Raw genomic sequence first — 19269 nt, 5'->3', positions numbered from 1 at the left:
GCTGAAAGTCAAGTTGGAGGAAACAAATACATAAACTAGTGAGTGCCAGGTTTTTCCAGTTCCATGTGACCCATGGTTCCTAACTGTAAGCAATAGAAGCTGGCTCGGGCACTGATTAGGAATTTATTGAAAGCATATGAACGTCCTAGAAAGAGAACCAGACTTAGAAAGTAAGTACACCTTAGGGCAGCTCCAGAACTCAAGACCGTGAGGTCCAATTGTCAGCGTGACCAGTGACCGGGACCTACTGCCACAGATGCAGAGTTCTGCCACACGAGGCTCCCCTGCCATGGTAATCCCTTGTGTGTGAAAACCTCTAAACCCGCAAGCCCAGAGGCATAACGGAGAGAAAAAATTTAAAAAGTAATTAGATTGAATTATTACTGGCATTGCTCTCCATTTTCACTCCACTCCTACCTCACGTTTCCTGGACCCAAGACCCAGTGGAAAAAGAGTGCCACATATCACATAGATCAGAATAATATATACAAAGCCACATCTCAAGGTCAGAACATGTTGTTTTCCACTTGTACCTTAAATGAGTCTTTCTTAGGCCATCTTCCCATTAGAATAGCCAAGGATTTCTAGGTGATTGGGTCCATGGTAAGATCAGTGATGGGGTATCATTTATTATTTTAAGGTAAATTTCTTGGTCCAGAAAATTCTTGTGTGAAATACCATGTATTTGTTTCATTAACACCATGTGAGGCACCCAGAGTGGACCAAACAATGGCCACCATGGGGCCAGTGCTGATGTGTATCTATGTAATAAGGGGAGGTACAAGGGAGCATGGGGAGGTAAATCCAGCTGGGGAACAGGAAAGGCTTCGTAGAGAATATGGCACAAGCTGACCCTTCAAAGATAATCATGTCTTTCAGGAAGTCTATGGGAGCAAGGTTTATCCAGGCAGAGGGAACAGATGCACAAAAATCTGTTCAAAGGTCTAAAGCATTCAGAGACTCTTAGGTCCTAAAGGTAGAGAAGTGGCACTCGATAAGGAGTTTGTCCTCGACTACAAATAAGCTAAGTCACTGAACCGATTCCCTTAACCTTTATCGTAGCAAGTTTCTCAAAGAAAGAAACAATCATTGATCTACGTTCTGGTAAAAGTCTATCTCATGGTAACAGTTTGCTGACTGGCTACTTTGAGTGGAACATCATGGGGGGAAAAGCAGGGTAGTGGGCTGGGGTCAGATCGCAGAAGGCTTTGGGACATGCTGAGGTATTTGGACTCTCTCTTCCAGTGTGAAGAGGAGTGAGACATGACCATGATTGTACTGTTGAGGATGAATTTCAGAGCCCAGAGCTGTGAAGGCTGAGGGTCTGGTGGGTTTGGAAACCGTTGTGTTAATCTGATCCCCAAAACTCAGTTCTTTATTCCAGTGTTGGTTTGCGATCAATCTGTAGTAGCAGAATGAAAAAATTAAAGGACGTTCAGCCAGTTTTTCACAAAACTAAAGTTTATTCAATTTTAAAGGACTTCTTTAGTTCGAAATTATGGCTTCCCAACTTTTGGGGGGGGGGTAAATTATCCATTCTTCTGTGCAATTATGGTGACAGTAAATAATAGGCTTTAAAAATGTGTGTGTGTGTGTGTGTGTGTGTGTGTGTGTGTGTGTGTCCGTCCTAGTCTTCAAGTAAAGAACCAACTGGTCCCTCTTGTTCTCCAGATGCCCTTCTGAGTTTTTGTGGATTTTTTTTGAAGGGGGGGGTTGTCTGTGAAATCCACAAGAGTGGGAACTCCAAGCTGAGGCATGGAGAAGGTGGGAGGCACATGAGAGGAGAGATGCAGGTTCAATCTACAGGATAAGATGTTTGACATTACAGATCTTACTATACTTCCTATGCATGTAACTCTCTTCCTGAACCTCAAATTAGATTTCTTTTCAGAACAACCTCATGCATACCTCTTTTGAATCAATTATATGATAAACGTATTTAAGACTATATAATTGTCCTCACATTTATCCCCTTAATTCTGTTCTTAGAAAGTCATCGGATGTTGTCTTCTTTTATATTGATACTGTGGTCCTCATGTCAAACTCCTTCTTGCACAGTCATTTGACAGCAAGAGGAGTGTGGGATTTCTCATCGCCTGACCTGCTGAAACCTTCTTTCCTTAGAGGAAGGAAGATGGGTCATGTTCCACTTCTCCACTGGTGTTGCCTTCGGTAACTCTGGAACAATCCTCTTGCAAGCTGCCATTCTGGAGATCCTATATTACCTTTATCTGAACACAGACTAGAGCTGGTTTTGTCAAACCACCAGCAGCAGCAAATGCCTGGCAGAAGCAGGGTACTGTGTTTTCCTTTTTTCTTAAAGCTCACACTTGATTTCCTGGCAGTCTCTAATCTGCAAAATCAAAATGAACTGTAATGGAGTTCAATGAATCTGGCCTAGTCGTTCATTGCCTGTAGACGAGCAATCTTCGACAATGGATCTCATCATCAATATTGTGCTGTGAGTTCTTATTTCCTACTTTGTATTCTCCTCCTGTGACCACCCCTGTCCCTCGCATACTCATGCTCCTCATCCAGATATCACCTTCCCTTCCTTCACTGAGATGCTGGAGATAGTATCTTGCTCCTAAATGAAGTCAACTTAGACATGTAATCTTTGAAAATTTTCAAGGAAAACAAAGTATTCTTTGGGAATATTTGCCCTCTTTCCCCTTCTTAGATATATTTCCCTCATGTCCACATTCTTTCAACATACATTTCCTCTGGGGTAACCTTTGGACCCTGTTGGGCTTACAGAGAGGGTCATATTCTCCTAATGCTACACATTGTGTTATTTGGAAGCCCTGACTTTGTTCTGCTCATGAGATTTTAATTAGAAATGCCTGTTGTTCCCTTTCCTACCATTTCTACTGTAATCTCTCTGGTGTATCATTAAGGGGTTCTGTGTAGGGTAGGGAATATTCATGAGAACAGCATCCTGTTTCATTTGCCTTATTACAGAGAGGGAATAATACTCAAAGTGTCACTCCAAATCATGAAAGCTAACACCGCTTGCTGTCTATATTTTTCTATCAGTAAAGCATGTGCCTGCCTCGTACTGTTATCATTTAGCTGTTCTGTGTTACTCTCGTGTTAGCCTATAGCTCCTTGAGAGGAGGGACCACCCGTCTTCTGCTCTTCTCATAGCTACCAAAGCAACTGTTGCCTAGTCGGGGCTCAGTCAGTATTTCTTGAATTAAATTTAATTATGGTGGAGCTCTAACAGCAGCCCATGGCTAGCCTTTCCTCTAATACCAGCCTGTGTGGGGGTTAAATATTGGGGCTCCTTGGTGTTCTAACCTCATTCCATTTCTTAATTCTGCATAATCTCTTCTGATTTAATCCACTCCCCTGGTGCTAACTGCCAAGACCTAGGATAATGATTTTTAAATGATCTGTAGTCCAGCCTGTGCTCTGTCTGGAGCTTCGTATCCACCTTACTTTGTTGTCTTCCAAACACCACAGAAACAATATATCCAGGTCTGAATGCTCCCTCTGATTATTCCCTATGATGGTGGACCTTAGCACCGTCTAAAGGGCCATCTTTTTTATTCTTCTATTCCTTTTTACACATATTTATACAAGAGATATTTACTGAGCACTGTGTAAATTGCAATATCAGGCAAAGATTCAGCCATCATAAGCTCCACTGTCCCTACCTAGAAAATGCTGCAGTAAGAGAACATAAGGAATATGTACAAACAGCCCATGCCAATATAAGAAATACAACGTGTTACTGATCATGGCATTTCAAAGTCAGTTACCAATGTCTAGTCCTTCTTATCCTATTTCCTGCAGACAGGTAAATTTTTTAAGTTTATTTTTGAGAGAGAGAGAGAGATGCAGAGAGAGAGGGAGAGAGAGAATCCCAAGCAGACTCTATACCATCGGTGCAGAGCCCATCACAGCGCTCGAATTCACAGAGCCACGATATCATGACCTGAGCTGAGACCAAGAGCCAGACGCACAACCAACTGAGCTCCTGCAGACACGTGAATCTTAAATAACCTTGATATATTCACATGTGTTCCAAAGGAACTGTTTATCAGTTTATATATGGTCATTACCAAAGTTTCAATTTGTTTGCCTTTCACTCTCTCTCCCACTTTGTTTTAGGATGGGGATGGTACATCTTCCTGTGTAAGCATTATTATTATTACTGCTTCCTCTTCACCGTGCTCTTTGCCTTAACTCTTCATCAGTCCCCCAGTCCTATTAATTTGATCCCTCCTTCTTAATATCTCTTGAATTTGACCTTACATACATAATACTTCAAATAATTAACCAAATATTTAACTTTCTCTGTCTTCGTGGTGAACCTGGCCAGGCAACACGAGCCTACACTATTTCCGAAGGAGATTTTTAAAAATTTAATTCCAGTATAGTTAACATTCAATGTTATATTAGTTTCAGTTGTACAATATAGTAATTTAGGAATTTCATACATCACCTGGTGCTCATCACAAGGGCACTCCTTAATCCCCATCACTTATTTAACCCATCCCCTCCAGCCCACCTCCCCTCTGGCAAACTTTGTTCTTTATAGTCAAGAGTTGGTATCTCAGTTTGTCTCTTTTTTTCCTTTGTCTTTTGTTTTTTTCTTAAGTTCCACATATGAATGAATCATACAGTTTCTCTCTTTCTCTGACTTACTTCACTCTAGTTCCATCCATGTTGTTGCAAATGGCAAGATTTCATTCTTTTTATGGCTGAGTAATATTCCATTATGTGTATATTCTGCTTTTTCCATTCATCAATCACTGGACACTGGCTGCTTTCATAGCTTAGCTATTGTAAATGATGCTGCTATAAACATCGGGGTGCATGTATCCCTTTGAATTAGTGTTTTTGTACATTTTGGGTAAATACCACTAATGTGATTACTAGATTGTAGGGTAGTTCTATTTTTAACTTTTAAAAAATGTTTATTTTGAGAGAGAGAGAGCATGTGTGAGCTGGAAACGGACAGAGAGAGAGGGAAAGAGCGAATCCCAAGTAGGCTCCCCGCTGTCCGTGCAGAGCCTGATACAGGGCTGATCCCACAAACCTTGAGATCATGTCCTGAGCCCAAATCAAGAGTCAGACGCTTACCCAACTGAGCCACCCAGGCACCCCTATTTTCAACTTTTTGAGAAACCTCTGCACTGCCTTCCCCAGTGGCTGCACCGGTTTGCATTCCGACCAACAGTGCAAAGTAGTTCCTTTTTCTCCACATTTTCCTCAACACCTGTTGTTTCTTGTTTTGTTAATTTTAGCCATTCTGACAGGTATGAAGTGATAGCTCATTATAGTTTTGATTTGCATTTTCCTGATGATGAGTGGGCGTTCAGCATCTTTTCATGTGTCTGTTGGTGATGTGTATGTCTTCTTTGGAGAAGTGTCTGTTCAGGTCTTCAGCCCATTTTTAAATTGGATTATTTGTTTTTGGAGGTGGGGTTAGGGCTAGAGTCCGTAGGGTTAGGGTGTGGGAATGCATAAGTCCTTTTTATATTTTGGATACTAACCCTTTATCCGATATGTCATTTGCAATTATCTTCTCCCATCAGTAGGCTGCCTTTTAGTTTTGTTGATCATTTCCTTTGCTGAGCAGAAGCTGTTTGATTTTGACGAAGTCCCAATAGTTTATTTTTACTTTTGTTTCCCTTGCCTCAGGGGATAGATCTAGAAAAATCTTGCTATGGCTGATGTCAGAGAAATTACTGCCCGTGCTCTGTTCCCAGAGTTTTATGGTCTCAGGTCTCACATTTCAGTCCTTAATCATTTTAAGTTTAATTTTGTGTATGGTGTAAGAAAGTGCTCCAGTTATATTATGTTGCATGTAGCTGTCCAGTTTTCCCACCACCATTTGTTGAAGAGACTGTCTTTTTCCATTGGTTGTTCTTTCCACCTTTGTTGAAGACTAATTGGCCATAGAATTGTGGGTTTATTTCTGGATATTCTCTTCACTATTTATTTTGTGCCAGTGCTATACAGTTTTGATTGCTACAGCTCTGTAATAGAGCTTGAAGTCTGGAGTTGAGATACCTCCAGCTGTGCTTTTCTTTTTCAAAATTACTTTGGCCGTTCAGGGTCTTTTGTGGTTCGACACAAATTTTAAGATTGTTTTAGCTCTGTGCAAAATGCTTATTGGTATTTTGATAGAGAATGCATTAAATCTGTAGAAAGATATTTTAACAATATTTGTTCTTCCAATCCACGAGCATGGAATGTCTTTCCATCTCTTTGTGTCGTCTTCAATTTCTTTCATCAGTGTTTTATAGTTTTCAGAGTACAGGTCTTTCACCTGTTTGTTCCTAGGTATTTTATTGCTTTTGGTGCAATTGTAAGTGGGACTGTTTTCTTAATTTCTCTTTCTGCTGCTTCATTATTAATGTAGAGAAATTCGACAGATTTCTGCACATTGATTTTGTATCGTGAGACTTTACTGAATTCACTTATCAACTTTGGTAAATTATTCGGTGTAGTCTTTAGGGTTTTCTATATAGAGTATCATGTCATCTGCAAATACTGGAGGTTTGACTTCTTTACCAATTTGGATGCCTTTTATTTCTTTTTCTTGTCTGATTGCTGTGGCTAGGACTCTCTCCTGTACTATGTTGGATAACAGTGGTGAGAATGGACATCCTTGTCTTGTTCCTGACCTTAGGGGGAAAGTTATCAGTTTTTCCCCTCGAGGATGATGTTTGCTGTGGGTTTTTCATATGCGGCCTTTATTATGTCCTCTTATAGTTGTATTTTTGTGGTGTTGGTTGTTATTTCTATTTCATTTGTAATTTTACTTCTTTGAATCTTTTCTCTGTTTTTTGATGAGTCTGGCTAGAGGTTTATGAATTTAGTTTATCTCTTCAACGAACCAGCTCCTGGTTTCCTTTATCTGTTCTACTCTGTGTTTGTTTTGTTTTGTTTTTATTTTCTATATTATTTATTTCTGCCTTAATCTTTATTGTTTCCTTCCTTCTGCTGGTTTTGGGTTGTTTGTTGTTCTTTTCCCAGATGCTTTAAGTGTAAGGTTAGGTTGTTTATATTGAGATATGTTCCCTCTAAAACTACTTTATTGAGCACTTTTATCATGAATGGATGTTGTACTTTTTCAAATTTTTTTTCCGCATCTATTGAAATGATCATATGGCTTTTTGTCTTTTCTCTTATTGATATGATGTCTCATGTTGATTGATTTGCAAATATTGATTTATACCAGGAATAAATCCCACTTGGTCGTGAATGCCTTTTTAAAATGTATTGTTGGATATGGTGTGCCAGTATTTTGCTGAGGACTTTTGTTGTCTATGTTCATCAAAGATATTGGCCTGTAAATCTCTTTTTTCCTGGTGTCTTTATCTGGCTTTGGTATTAGGGTAATGCTGGCCTCATAGAATGAATTTGGAAGTTTTCCTTTCTCTTCTCTTTTTGGAATAGTTTAGGAAGAATAGGTATTAACTCTTCTTTAAATGTTTGGTAGAGTTGGCCTGTGAAACTGTTTGGTCCTGGACTTTTGTTCATTTGAAGTTTTTTGATTATTGATTCAATCTCCTTGTTGGTAATCAGTATATTCAAATTCATTGTTTAGTAGCATATTATTTAGCCTTCATGTATTTGGGTACTTTCCAGACTTTCTCTTGTGGTTGATTTCTAGTTTCATAGTGTTGTGGCTGTAAAATATGCATGGTTTGACTTCAGTCTTCTTGGATTTGTTGAGACTGTTTTGTGGCCTGCCATGTAAACTATTCTGGAGAATGTTTCGTGTGCCCTTGAAATGTGTATTCTGCTGTTTTAGAATGGAATGTTCTGAATATATCTATTACATTCACCTGGTCCAATCTATCATTCAAAGTCACTGTTTCTTTATTGATTTTCTGTTTTGATGATCCATTAATATAAATGGGGGTGTTAAAGTCCCCTACTATTATTGCATTACCATTGATTACTTCCTTGTGTGTTATTAGCTGCTTTATGTATCTGGATGGTCCCATGTTGGATGAATATTTACAATTGTTATATCTTCTTGTTGGATTGTCCCCTTTATTATTATATAGTGTCCTTTGTCTCATTTCAGTCTTTGTTTTAAAATCGATTTTGTCTGATATAGGTATTGCTACTCTGGTTTTCTTTGGACATCCATTTGTATGATAAATGTTTCTCCACCCCCTCACTTTCAATCTGCAGGTGTCTTTAGGTCTAAAATGAGTTGTCTGTAGGAGGCATATAGATAGGTCTCATTTTTTATCCATTCTTTCACCCTGGGTCTTTGGATTGGAGCATTTAGTCCATTTCCATTCAAGGTTATTATTTTATTACTTGTTTTGTCGTTATTTCTGAAGTTTTTCTCTGATCCTTTCTTCCCCTTTTTTCATGGTTTGCTGGTTTTCTTTAGTGATAGATTTGTCTTTATTCTTTGCATAGCTGTTGCTGATTTTTGATTTGTGGTTACCATTAAATTTCTATATAACCTCTTTGGCATGTAGCAGTCTGCATCAAGTTGATGGTTGTTTAAGTTTGAATCCATTCTTTTCTCCTTTCCTCTCCAGGTTTTAGGTATATGGTTTCATATTTTACATCTTTTATTTTGCTGGTTCCTTGACTGATTTTTTACAGAAATATACATTTTCATTGCTTTTGCCTTCCTCCTTTTATATGTCAGTTTTGGTCTTCCCTTTCCACTGAGAGTCCCCTTTAATATTTCTGATAAGGTTGCTTTAGTAGTCATGAACTCCTTTAGGTCTTGTTTGTCTGGGAAACTCTTTATCTCTCCTTCTATTCTGAGTGATAGCCTTTTTGGATAGGTACTTGGCTGCAGGTTTTTACTATTCCGCACTTTGACTATATCATGCCACTTCCTTCTGGCCTGCCAGGTTTCTGCTGAAAAAACTGCTAGTTTTCCCTTGTAAATGTCTTCTTTTGTATTGTTGCTTTTATTTTTTTTTTCTTTATCACTACATTTTACCTTTTTAATTACAATGTGTCTTAATGTGTATCTGCTTTTCTTGATTTTTTGTGGGGGGGGGGTTCTCTGTGCCTTTGGATCTGTATGTCTGTTTCCTTCCCCAGATGAGGGAAGTTTTCACCTATGATGTTTTCAAATACATTGTCTCCCTCTTTCTCTTTTTCTTCTGGGATCCCTATAATAGGAATGTTATTACATTTGATGGAGTCACTGAATTCCCTAAGTCTATTCTCGTTTTGCGTAATTCTTTTTTCTCTCTTTTGTTCAGCTTGATTACTTTCCATTACCCTGTCTTCCAGATCATTAATTTGTTCCTCTTCTTCTTCCAGCCTGCCATTCATTCCATCAAGCCTGTTTCTTGTTTTGTTTATTGAACCCGTTCTCTGCTGTGTTATTCTTAATCTCTGTGTGAAGGGTCTCACCAATGTCTTCCACTCTTTTCTCAAGTCCACTGAGTACCTTTCTGATCATTACTTTAGATTTCCGAAGGAGACTTTCAAATTCCAATCAAATTTTGTCGTTTCTCTTGTTGAAATACTTAAATGGTTCCTCATTATGTTCAGGACAAAATCCAGACTCCCTAGAATGCTAAACTAAGACCTATGAGATCTGACTGCTACCTACTCTTCCAGCCCCTCCTGTCCTTTCTCCTTTCCCCAAGATGGAGAGTTAAGAGTGTCAACTCTGGAATCTAACTTTCTAGGTTGAGATCCTGGCTCTGCCACTTACTGGCACAGTAACTTTGGAAAGTCACTAATATTCTCTGTGCCTTGGTTTTCTTACTGTAAAATGGGGGACATACTAGTTCCTGTTTCATATAGTTATTGGGTAGATTCTTTTTTTTTTTAACTGACTAAGGCACCCAGGTGCCCCTTTACAATTTTTTAATTTTTATTTTTTTTCAATATATGAAATTTATTGTCAAATTGTTTTCCATACAACACCCAGGGATCATCCCAAAAGGTGCCCTCCTCAATACCCATCACCCACCCTCCCCCCCCTCCCACCCCATCAACCCTCAGTTTGTTCTCAGTTTTTAAGAGTCTCTTATGCTTTGGCTGTCTCCCACTCTAACCTCTTTTTTTTTTCCCTTCCCCTCCCCCATGGGTTTCTGTTAAGTTTCTCAGGATCCACATAAGAGTGAAAACATATGGTATCTGTCTTTCTCTGTATGGCTTATTTCACTTAGCATCACACTCTCCAGTTCCATCCACGTTGCTACAAAGGGCCATATTTCATTCTTTCTCATTGCCACGTAGTATTCCATTGTGTATATAAACCACAATTTCTTTAGCCATTCATCAGTTGACGGACATCTAGGCTTTTTCCATAATTTGGCTATTGTTGAGAGTGCTGCTATAAACATTGGGGTACAAGTGCCCCTATGCATCAGTACTCTTGTATCCCTTGGGTAAATTCCTAGCAGTGCTATTGCTGGGTCATAGGGTAGGCCTACTTTTCATTTTTTGAGGAACCTCCACACTGTTTTCCAGAGTGGCTGCACCAATTTGCATTCCCACCAACAGTGCAAGAGGCTTCCCGTTTCTCCACATCCTCTCCAGCATCTATAGTCTTCTGATTTGTTCATTTTGGCCACTCTGACTGGCATGAGGTGATATCTGAGTGTGGTTTTGGTTTGTATTTCCCTGATGAGGAGCATCGTTGAGCATCTTTTCATGTGCCTGTTGGCCATCCGGATGTCTTCCTTAGAGAAGTGTCTATTCATGTTTTCTGCCCATTTCTTCACTGGATTATTTGTTTTTCGGGTGTGGAGTTTGGTGAGCTCTTTATAGATTTTGGATACTAGCCCTTTGTCCAATATGTCATTTGCAAATATCTTTTCCCATTCCGTTGGTTGCCTTTTAGTTTTGTTGGTTGTTTCCTTTGCTGTGCAGAAGCTTTTTATCTTCATAAGGTCCCAGTAATTCATTTTTGCTTTTAATTCCCTTGCCTTTGGGGATGTGTCAAGTAAGAGATTGCTGCGGCTGAGGTCAGAGTGGTCTTTTCCTGCTTTCTCCTCTATGGTTTTGATGGTTTCCTGTCTCACATTCAGGTCCTTTATCCATTTTGAGTTTATTTTTGTGAATGGTGTGAGAAAGTGGTCTAGTTTCAATCTTCTACATGTTGCTGTCCAGTTCTCCCAGCACCATTTGTTAAAGAGGCTGTCTTTTTTCCATTGGATATTCTTTCCTGCTTTGTCAAAGATTAGTTGGCCATACATTTGTGGGTCTAGTTCTGGGGTTTCTATTCTATTCCATTGGTCTATATGTCTGTTTTTGTACAAATACCATGGTGTCTTGATGATTACAGCTTTGTAGTAGAGGCTAAAGTCTGGGACTGTGATGCCTGCTGCTTTGGTCTTCTTCAAAATTACTTCGGCTATTCGGGGCCTTTTGTGGTTCCATATGAATTTTAGGATTGCTTGTTCTAGTTTCGAGAAGAATGCTGGTGCAATTTTGATTGGGATTGCATTGAATGTGTAGATAGCTTTGGGTAGTATTGACATTTTGACAATATTCATTCTTCCAATCCATGAGAACAGAATGTTTTTCCATTTCTTTATATATCTTCTTCAATTTCCTTCATAAACTTTCTATAGTTTTCAGCATACAGATCTGTTACATCTTTGGTTAGATTTATCCCTAGGTATTTTATGCTTCTTGGTGCAATTGTGAATGGGATCAGTTCCTTTATTTGTCTTTCTGTTGCTTCATTATAGCATATAAGAATGCCCACTGATTTCTGTACATTGATTTTGTATCCTGCAACTTTGCTGAATTCATGTATCAGTTCTAGCAGACTTTTGGTGAAGTCTATCGGATTTTCCATGTATAGTATCATGTCATCTGCAAAAAGTGAAAGCTTAACTTCATCTTTGCCAATTTTGATGCCTTTGATTTCCTTTTGTTGTCTGATTGCCGATGCTAGCACTTCCAACATTATGTTAAACAACAGCGGTGAGAGTGGACATCCTTGTCGTGTTCATGACCTCGGGGGGAAAGCTCTCAGTTTTTCCCCATTGAGGATGATGTTAGCTGTGGGCTTTTCATAAATGGCTTTTATGATGTTTAAGTATGTTCCTTCTATCCCGACTTTCTGAAGGGTTTTTATATTAAGAAAGGGTGCTGAATTTTGTCAAATGCCTTTTCTGCATTGATTGACAGGATCATATGGTTCTTATCTTTTCTTTTATTAATGTGATGTATCACGTTGATTGATTTGTGAATGTTGAACCAGCCCTGCATCCCAGGAATGAATCCCACTTGATCATGGTGAATAATTCTTTTTATATGCTGTTGAATTCGATTTGCTAGTATCTTGTTGAGAATTTTTGCATCCATATTCATCAGGGATATTGGCCTGTAGTTCTTTTTTCACTGGGTCTCTGTCTGGTTTAGGAATCAAATACTGGCTTCATAGAATGAGTCTGGAAGTTTTCCTTCCCTTTCTATTTCTTGGAATAGCTTGAGAAGGATAGGTATTATCTCTGCTTTAAATGTCTGGTAGAACTCCCCTGGGAAGCCATCTGGTCCTGGACTCTTATTTGTTGGGAGATTTTTGATAACCAATTCAATTTCTTCGCTGCTTATGGGTCTGTTCAAACTTTCTATTTCCTCCTGATTGAGTTTTGGAAGTGTGTGTGTGTTTAGGAATTTGTCCATTTCTTCCAGGTTGTCCAGTTTGTTGGCATATAATTTTTCATAGTATTCCCTGATAATTGTTTGTATCTCTGAGGGATTGGTTGTCATAATTCCATTTTCATTCATGGATTTTATTTGGGTCATCTCCCTTTTCTTTTTGAGAAGCCTGGCTAGAGGTTTATCAATTTTGTTTATTTTTTCAAAAAACCAACTCTTGATTTCGTTGATCTGCTCTACAGTTTTTTTAGATTCTATATTGTTTATTTCTGCTCTGATCTTTATTATTTCTCTTCTTCTGCTGGGTTTAGGCTGTCTTTGCTGTTCTGCTTCTATTTCCTTTAGGTGTGCTGTTAGATTTTGTATTTGGGATTTTTCTTGTTTCTTGAGATAGGCCTGGATTGCAATGTATTTTCCTCTCAGGACTGCCTTTGCTGCATCCCAAAGCATTTGGATTGTTGTATTTTCATTTTCGTTTGTTTCCATATATTTTTTAATTTCTTCTCTAATTGCCTGGTTGACCCACTCATTCTTTAGTAGGGTGCTCTTTAACCTCCATGCTTTTGGAGGTTTTCCAGACTTTTTCCTGTGGTTGATTTCAAGCTTCATAGCATTGTGGTCTGAAAGTATGCATGGTATGATTTCAATTCTTTTATACTTATGAAAGGCTGTTTTGTGACCCAGTATGTGATCTATCTTGGAGAATGTCCCATGTGCACTCGAGAAGAAAGTATATTCTGTTGCTTTGGGATGCAGAGTTCTAAATATATCTGTCAAGTCCATCTGATCCAATGTCTCATTCAGGGCCCTTGTTTCTTTATTGACCGTATGTCTAGATGATCTATCCATTATTGTAAGTGGAGTGTTAAAGTCCCCTGCAATTACCACATTCTTATCAATAAGGTTGCTTATGTTTATTGGTAATTGTTTTATATATTTGGGGGCTCCCGTATTCGGCGCATAGACATTTATAATTGTTAGCTCTTCCTGATGGATAGACCTGTAATTAGTATATAATGCCCTTCTTCATCTCTTGTTACAGCCTTTAATTTAAAGTCTAGTTTGTCTGATATAAGTATGGCTACTCCAGCTTTCTTTTGACTTCCAGTAGCATGATAAATAGTTCTCCATCCCCTCACTCTCAACCTGAAGGTGTCCTCAGGTCTAAAATGAGTCTCTTGTAGACAGCAAATAGATGGGTCTTGTTTTCTTTTATCCATTCTGATACCCTATGTCTTTTGGTTGGCGCATTTAGTCCATTTACATTCAATATTATTATTGAAAGATACGGGTTTAGAGTCATTGTGATGTCTGTATGTTTTATGCTTGTAGCGATGTCTCTGGTACTTTGTCTCACAGGATCCCCCTTAGGATCTCTTGTAGGGCTGGTTTAGTGGTGATGAATTCCTTCCGTTTTTGTTTGTTTGGGAAGACCTTTATCTCTCCTTCTATTCTAAATGACAGACTTGCTGGATAAAGGATTCTCGGCTGCATATTTTTTCTGTTCATCACATGGAAGATCTCCTGCCATTCCTTTCTGGCCTGCCAAGTTTCAGAAGAAAGATCAGTCACGAGTCTTATAGGTCTCCCTTTATATGTTAGGGCACGTTTATCCCTCGCTGCTTTCAGAATTTTCTCTTTGTCCTTGTATTTTGCCAGTTTCACTATGATATGTCGTGCAGAAGATCGATTCAAGTTACGTCTGAAGGGAGTTCTCTGTGCCTCTTGGATTTCAATGCCTTTTTCCTTCCCCAGATACGGGAAGTTCTCAGCTATGATTTCTTCAAGTACACCTTCAGCATCTTTCCCTCTCTCTTCCTCCTCTGGAATACCAATTATGCATAGATTATTTGTCTGTAGTGCATCTCTTAGTTGTCTAATTTTCCCCTCATACTCCTGGATATTTTTTTCTTTTTCTCAGCTTCCTCTTTTTCCATAATTTTATGTTCTAGTTCACCTATTCTCTCCTCTGCCTCTTCAATCCGAGCTGTGGTCGTTTCCATTTTATTTTGCAGCTCGTTTATAGCATTTTTTAGCTCCTCCTGACTATTCCTTAGTTCCTTGATCTCTGTAGCAATAGATTCTGTGCTGTCCTCTATACTGTTTTCAAGCCCAACGATTAATTTTATGACTATTATTCTAAATTCACTTTTTGTTATATTGTTTAAATCCTTTTTGATCAGTTCATTAGCTGTTGTTATTTTCTGGAGATTCTTTTGAGGGGAATTCTTCCGTTTGGTCATTTTGGATAGTCCCTGGAGTGGTGCGGGACTGCGGGGCACTTCCCCTGTGCTGTCTTGAATAACTTGCGTTGGTGGGCGGGGCCGCAGTCAGACCTGATGTCTGCCCCCTGCCCACCGCTGGGGCCACAGTCAGACTGGTGTGTACGTTCTCTTCTCCTCTCCTAGGGGCAGGATTCACTGTGGGGTGGTGTGGCCCGTCTGGGCTACTTGCACTCTGCCAGGCTTGTGGTGCTGGGGATCTGGCGTACTAGCTGGGGTGGGTAGGCAAGGTGCACGTTGTGGGGGGGGGCAGGCTTAGCTCGCTTCTCCTTAGGTGATCCACTTCAGGAGGGGCCCGGTGGCGGCCGGAGGGAGTCAAACCCGCCGCCGGAGGGGTGGCTCCACAGAAGCACAGCGTTGGGTGTTTGCACGGTGCGAGCAAGTTCCCTGGCAGGAACTGGTTCCCTTTTGGATTTGGGCTGGGGGATAGGCGAGGGAGATGGCGCTGGCGAGTGCCTTTGTTCCCCGCCAAGCCAAGCTCTGTCATCCGGGGCTCAACAACTCTCCCTCCCGTTGTCCTCCAGCCCTCCCGTTTTCTGAGCAGAGCTGTTAGCTTATAACCTTCCAGATGTCAAGTCCCGCTTGCTGTCAGAACACACTCCGTCCGGCCCCTCAGCTTTTGCCAGCCAGACTTGGGGGCTCTGCTTGGCCGGCGGGCTGCCCCTCTGCCCCGGCTCCCTGCTGCCAGTCCGTGGAGCGTGCACCGCCTCGCCTCCCTTCCTACCCTCTTCCGTGGGCCTCTCGTCTGCACCTGGCTCCAGAGACTCCGTTCTGCTAGTCTTCTGGCGGTTTTCTGGGTTATTTAGGCAGGTGTAGGTGGAATCTAAGTGACCAGCAGGACGTGGTGAGCCCAGCGTCCTCCTACGCCGCCATCTTCCTTATTGGGTAGATTCTAAAAGTTAACGTAGGTTATATGCTTAAAACAGCCTGGATGATAAATTATGAATGCGTGTGTGTGTGCGTGTCTTGCTATTATTAATTTACTTGAAGTTCATCAAAGAGAGTGTAATAGGTCTTGTTTCTTTTTTGCATATGCTGTTTTCTATGCCTAGAATCACCCAGTCCCCCTTTATCTGACTTACCCTCTCTCTTCTGAACTCCTGCTCTGATGCCAGCCTTTCAAGGGAACCCTCACTGTCTGCCCCTGCTCCAGGCTGGACGAGTTACCTGTCCTATGTGCTCCTATAGTACCTGGATCATAATATTCATTACACCAGATATGGGACCAAGGCATTTGTGGTTTTGAAGAATTTTAAGTTACCTAAAGGGCTATGATGTTTAGTAATTTGTAGTGGGGTTAATTATATATATCATAAGACTATTAGGATTAAATAAGGTACAACATACGTTTGGGGATTCAGAAGCTCTCAGGATATATCCATTCCCAAAGTCAAGTTTCTACCATATTTTAGTTTTCTATTTCTTTGTATTGTTTCTCATATTAAATTTTGGGTTCCTGAATGGACAGATTGTTTTATCTCTATCCCTAGTGCCTTATATGTACAAGAAACTTAACTAATATTTGCTGAGTGAATGTGTAAAAGAATGAATTTTTATGTATCTCAAAACTGACTTGGCCCTTAAGCCATAATTTTGAGGTGCTGAGCCATTTCCCCAGGGAAGAGCACACATGGCTAACTGCAAAATTTCAGAAGGTTTGAGTTACAAACCTTTGCCCTAGAAGATAGTTTCCTATTTATTCAGGAAAAAAGGAGAAGATAATACATTTTTTAATACTAACTACTCTAGAGATAGATGGCTAATATAGTTAAAGGACTCATCTGAATTCAACATTTTAAACGGAATATACTAACCTCTTCTGTCTTTGCCCAGCAACTTCTTGGAGAAGATAAAATAATTCACACATTTTCAACAGAAGCAGATTTGGATCATAATTTAGTAAACGTGAGGAAAGTCAGTTATATGTATAGGTGTTGGAAGGATGATTTGGGCATAGAGAAATCTTCCCCACCCCTGCTCCCACCCAAGTAGTTAACAGATGCCTTCTGCACTGTCTACAATTCCTTTCGTTAGCTACTTTTACTGACCCATCTTCAGTGGTGTATCTGAGAGGGTTAGTTCATTTAGGCACTAATGCCTGAAGGAAAGGCATAGCCAGCCAAGTTGGCTGATGACAATGGAGTGCTTAGGTCAGGACATGGAAGGGTGAATCCTAGCAGAGAGCATTTATTTTGGGGACCCGCATGAGGGCTCGGTAAACAAACGTCATCTCCTTTAGGATAAAGGTAGGCTTTAAAACCGCATGAGGAAAGATGAGATCCTTTGATTGATAGCTCTTTCAAGACCCTTCTTAAATGTTCTTCCTAAAAGTCAGGCTTTGTGGTTCTCGGTGGCACAGAGCATATACCTGATATGACTGAGAGATGACTGTGGCTTAAATGTATAGGCATATTCTGAAGACCCAGAAGCTTTCCAGAGCACATCCCGATCAGTGATAATTAGATCCGGACCAAGATTGGGGTGGAGTGGAGAGCAGGGGGAGGTTGGGGGAAGCCACATGCATGCCCCACCCCCCACCATCCTGAGAATCACTGTATATAAGAGGTGCAGCATGTGGTAGTGAGGTATTCACACAAAGAATACGAAGACTAGGGAAAATGGTGGAGAACTGTGAGCTACATTAAGGTCCATTTGCTTCATTTACAGATAAGGAATCCGGCCCGAGGTATTACAGAATTGGCTTTTCTGCCACACCAGGCATCTCTCCAGACCTTATTTTATATAAACCCCAAGACTTATACATTGCAAAATGCTTTTTGGCATACAAGGTCCTTTTTTTTTTTTTTTAAGTAACTAAGTCTTCTGATGGGTTTCATGACAGACCTACTGTACTATATACTATGAAAAAAGAAAAATAAATGGGAACAACGAAGAATAGGAGTAATTCTTAAAGTGATGTGGAAGTAGCTGGTATTCTGAACAAATACTGAGCAAACAGTACTGGAATGATTTAATGCAGTTTAGTAATACTGTCTGAAATAGTATCCATTTCATTAAGCCATGGGATTCAGAGTTGACTCTCCAGGCTGGTAATTTTTCTAGGAACCAGATGAAATCATTCAATGTAATTTGGGGAGACAGTACTGTATATTTTATAGAGAGCTTAGGAATTAATTCAGAAACTGCTCTTACAGTTCTGGCGTACTCCATGTATGAACAGTTCTTTCTAATCCCATCTTCCCTGGGTAGTTTATGTGGAGGTCAAGAGGTCACCCTGGGCTGTAGCTGGTTCAATATTTTTGTTACGTAAAACGACATTCAGTATTTGTGTTTTTCCTAATAGGGCTTGTGTTCACTTGAACGACTCATGCAGAATTGCTTCATCGCGTGAAGGACCTCGCTGTTTGATTTCCCTCCTACTACTTTTCCTTTACATCACACACCGAGAAAGTCATGAGCAAAAATTGTCACTCTCTGAGGGTAGAAACTACCATGATTCACAAAGACAAGAAGTAAGTTTCCTGTCATCACAAGATGACTCAGGTTAGTAGCTTTTGTTATTGCAATTCAAATAACATGAGGGTGTAGGGCACTATGCAAACCTAATTAGGCCCCGTGTCTCTACTTTTAAATTTATGATGATGTGATATAAAGGAAGCTGGAGTTTATTTTTGCACTAGGCAATAAAAACCAGTTTGAAAATAGTTGTACAGGGTAAGTTAAAATTGCAAGAATATATTTAGTATTTTTTTTTAGAGAGGAAAATGCTTTTCTCATAAAGAGCATTATTAAATGATCATTTTTATCATAGAAAAGTTTGCAAGCTGTACTTGGAGGTAATATGTAGATGTTAAGTTTTAAGGATTGTGGATTAAAAGGTTAAAAAAAACAAACCACAAACACTCATGTATTTTTTTATAATCAAGTCTTTGAACTGTCCTGACCAACTTGTGTTGTTGTGTTAGAATTGCAGTTTGAGGGGCGCCTGGGTGGCTCAGTCGGTTAAGCGGCCGACTTCGGCTCAGGTCATGATCTCGCAGTCCGTGAGTTCGAGCCCCGCATCGGCTCTGTGCTGACAGCTCAGAGCCTGGAGCCTGTTTCAGATTCTGTGTCTCCCTCTCTCTGACCCTCCCCCGTTCATGCTCTGTCTCTGTCTCAAAAATAAATAAATATTAAAAAAAAAAAAAAAAGAGAATTGCAGTTTGAGTAGGTCTTTGAAATTTAAAGCAGCATTGTGTTCTCTTTTTTAATATTGTGTCTTCTGTGGGATTTAGAAATAGGAGAACAATTTAAATGCTTACGCTTGCTTTTAGTTACAAAAATGTGACTTCTGCATGCCTACGGTAGGTCTGTAAAACAAGGGTCTACCAGGACAGGAAATCCTGAAATACAAAACACAACTGGGAAAGCTCGGTCTTAGCCCTGTTTCCTCCCAGTGCCTGTTGCC

The 19269-nt window shown here is 40.0% G+C and overlaps 1 protein-coding gene across 2 annotated transcripts in view; it reads left to right on the top strand.

The window, feature by feature from the left end:
* The window catches only part of TRMT9B (tRNA methyltransferase 9B (putative)), a 69619-nt gene that overhangs the window by 25515 nt on the left and 24835 nt on the right, over positions 1-19269 (top strand). For both annotated transcript variants that reach the window (XM_043560449.1, XM_043560441.1), the window contains exon 2: positions 18166-18365. The gene's annotated coding sequence lies outside the window, so the exon portion shown is untranslated. The remainder of the gene's footprint in view (positions 1-18165; positions 18366-19269) is intronic.

Source organism: Prionailurus bengalensis, chromosome B1 (genome assembly GCF_016509475.1).
Source record: "Prionailurus bengalensis isolate Pbe53 chromosome B1, Fcat_Pben_1.1_paternal_pri, whole genome shotgun sequence".
NCBI lineage: Eukaryota > Metazoa > Chordata > Mammalia > Carnivora > Felidae > Prionailurus > Prionailurus bengalensis.
The sequence above is the reverse complement of the archived record's forward strand: the minus strand, read 5'-3'. Positions and strand labels throughout refer to the sequence as shown.